This window comes from Octodon degus, unplaced genomic scaffold (genome assembly GCF_000260255.1).
Source record: "Octodon degus isolate 3935 unplaced genomic scaffold, OctDeg1.0 scaffold00002, whole genome shotgun sequence".
In the NCBI taxonomy this organism is placed as follows: Eukaryota; Metazoa; Chordata; class Mammalia; order Rodentia; family Octodontidae; genus Octodon; species Octodon degus.
Genome location: NW_004524578.1, coordinates 2,913,168 through 2,916,342, shown reverse-complemented (window position 1 = coordinate 2,916,342; position 3,175 = coordinate 2,913,168). Strand labels below are relative to the sequence as shown.

The following is a 3,175-nucleotide window of genomic DNA, read 5'->3' as shown; positions in this document are numbered from 1 at the left end:
GTGGCTGCTGTATTCCAGTGTCTGGACACCAAATCTCAGAGAGGCTCTTTCTCCATTGCCCCCCACTTTGCCATCTTCCCAGACGTCTCTTTCAGAAATGTACTATATTTTTTGTTGTTGTTGTTGCCAGAGTTTGACAGAATGGACTCCACTTAGATTGTGGCAGTTTCCCACGGGTGAGATGTAGACTTGTGTACGTGCTCTGTATCCATCGGACATGGCGAGGTGCCTGGTTTTTACTCTTTCCCATGAACTCGCTCTTGTTAGAAACATTGAGATAGGAGTGTTGAAACCCCCACCACAAGGTGATTTGTCCACTTATCCACCTGCTGGTGGTTCTCTCCTTCTCTGTGGTTATTCTTTTCTTGATCCTTTCCATAGATTCATCTTCTTCCTTTTGCTTCTAGGTCCTAATCCAAAGTCTACTCCCTGTCTAAGCACACACTCGCTGCTGTCCAGAAGACAGAGGAGAGGAAGCTGTTCCAAAGACCCCAGGCCCTGGCCTGGCGACTGCGTGCCAGGTGCTGCTGTGTCAAGTGTGTCCTCTGACCTGGGGGCTTTTTGAGGACCTGTTCAGCATTGTGTCAATTGTGAACTTTTGGCTTCTGTGTGCCACCTTCTTGGCCAAGGGACACGGAGCTCAGCCTGCTGGGTCTCCTTAGCCCTGTGTCTTTCTTGTTCTGTAATCTGTGCTTTGACTGGTAAGGAGAGAAATCCCCCTCCTGCTTTGAGAGGCCCCACCTCTGCTTTTCCACCTTCTTCCCTCTGTCTCTGTTACTCTTTTCTCATTGCTGGGACAAATACCTGACACCCGAAATGAAGGAAGGAAAGATTTACTTAGCTCTCAGTTACTGGGGGTTTCAGCCCATACTTGGCTGGCTCCAAGGCAGAGAGGCACAGGGCAGAGGGCAGCAGCTCCTGGTGGCGGTAATGAGCTGAGAGAACAAAAGGGAGGAGGAGCAGCAACAATAGCTACAGAGAGCAAGCCTGTCTCCTGTCTTGCTTATGTTACATTCAGGCTTCCGCCCAGGGCGGCTGTAGCACCCACACCCATAATCCCAGCCTTGGATCATGAGTTAATCACAAACTGCAGAATCATGCCTCAGTAACTGCGTGAGTCTTGGGGGCCAAATACACACAAACCGTAACATCTCCATGGCTTCTTCTCTCTGTCAAGGATGCCTCTCCTCTCTCTCTCTGCAAATTATCATCATGATCCAGAAAGGCAAGCCCCATGTAATTCCCCAGCTGAGCAGGCTGGCGGCCTGCCTCTGAGTTGCATTCAGCAGAAGGTGGGCCTGGAGTGGGGCGGGAGGGGGGGTCCTGCCCCCAGTGACAAGCCAAATAAGTGACTCTTCCCCACCTTCACTTTCTACCATGGCCCTTGGGGGAATTTAAGGGAAACCTTCTAGCCCAAAGTACGAGGAAAAGAGACATGCAGACATCTTTAAGAACATGTTAGAATACATGTTAAATACATATTGGAAATACTACTTCTGGTTGTAGACATTATCCAAGGACTCTGGAGGCAAGAGGCTAATAAGATAATTTAAATTACTTCTGTGTGTTCATTGGTATTTCCCAAAAGCATCTATTCATTTCATTTTAACTTCATCCTTAATCTGCCTGGGCTTTAATCAAACTACTTTTGCTTGCACTTAACCTCACCAGGCATAAAGCAGTAGCCATGGAAAAGAAAGCGCAAAAGATAGAAATATAGCATAATAATGAAAGATGGATAAATATCAGCATCATTTTCCTTATCAGCTGCACAAAAGGAGCGCTAGTACAGCCTGACTTGAGACAGCCCAGGGGCACATTTAGTTAGCTGAAGCCTGAGCCTGCCTTCTGCTGCTGTAGCAGAATACCTGGCATTGGGTAATTTGCAAAGAATAGAACTTTATTGCTCTGGAGGCTGGGGAGGCAAAGATCATGGTACCAGCATTGGCTTAGCAGCTGTGGGCACCTCCTGCTGGGTCGTGGCCTGGCACAGGGCCTGACCTGAAGAGACGGAGCCAAGCTGGCTTTTGTAATAACTTCGGCTTTCTGTAAGATGACCTCCTCTGTAGATAACCCGTTAGCTCATTAATCTTTAATGCCTTAATGCATTTAGGAGAGCTAATCACCTCCCGAAGCCCCACCTGCTCCCATCTCTCAATACCTCATCGGATTAATTTCAACCAAAGTGTTGGCGCAGATATGCAGCCCATAGATGTTTTAGTTAGCATTCACTAGGTGAAGAGATTTGCCATGAAGTATGCACATGACACATAAAGGATTGACAAGAGAAGCTCACAGTGCCACCTGCAAAGTGAGGTGTGCAAGGATCCAAAAGAGCTGTACTTTGGGGAGCGGAGGATCCTGTTAAAAGCCAGATGCCTGGAGTTCGCCGCAAGCCCCTTGTGAGTCCGCATCAGGAAGCTGAGGGTCCGTGCCGGACGCCTGGACGTCCTCAGGCAGTGGTGCAACCCGGAGCTCCTCCCCTTTCCTTCCCTTGCTACCCCATCCAGGGTCCGAGGCTATTGGCTGCTGCCCTTATGCTGAGTGTGTCTTCTGTCTTCAGCAAACCCATCGTCCAGACCCACCTGGCCTGTGCAAACCTAATCCGCTGGGCAGAGCCCTCCAAGTGACACCACCCTGAGCCATCGTGGTGGCACACGCCTCATGATTTTTTGGTGCTATTTTCTCTAGGTATTCATGGGTGAGACCTAAAAGAATTTGCCACTGCGTTCACCTTCAGGTGCCCATGTCTTCAATGAGATCAACAAACCCAAATGATTTTTAACTATATATAATGATCATAGCTAACGTTTACTGAAACTTCCTGTGTGGGAGGCACTGCTGGGAGCACCGCCATGGGCTAATCTTACCTTTACAGCAACACTGTGAGGCATAGGTAGCTTTTTTTTTTTTTTTTTTTTTTTTCCATTTTACAGATGAGGACACTGACGTGTGTGTAATTCAGCAGCTTCCCAAGGTCATACAGATCATGAAGATGGAGCCAGGCTCCCAGCTCTGGAAATAGATGCGCAGACAATGCCACTGCCCAAGACCACAGCTTCGCTACAAATAGTGGATGCAAGTGGTCAGGACAAACTATGCTCCAGAGAGAACCTGGTTGTCTTCTGAATTACCAGAAATTAAAACATGTTCACTGCCCCACATGATCTCTTCT

The 3,175-nt window shown here is 48.3% G+C and overlaps 1 protein-coding gene across 1 annotated transcript in view; it reads left to right on the top strand.

Annotated features, from left to right (window-relative positions):
* Window positions 1-3,175, top strand: part of Fam189a1 (family with sequence similarity 189 member A1) — a gene marked incomplete at its 5' end in the record, with an annotated part of 478,529 nt that overhangs the window by 422,529 nt on the left and 52,825 nt on the right. The window lies entirely within an intron of this gene.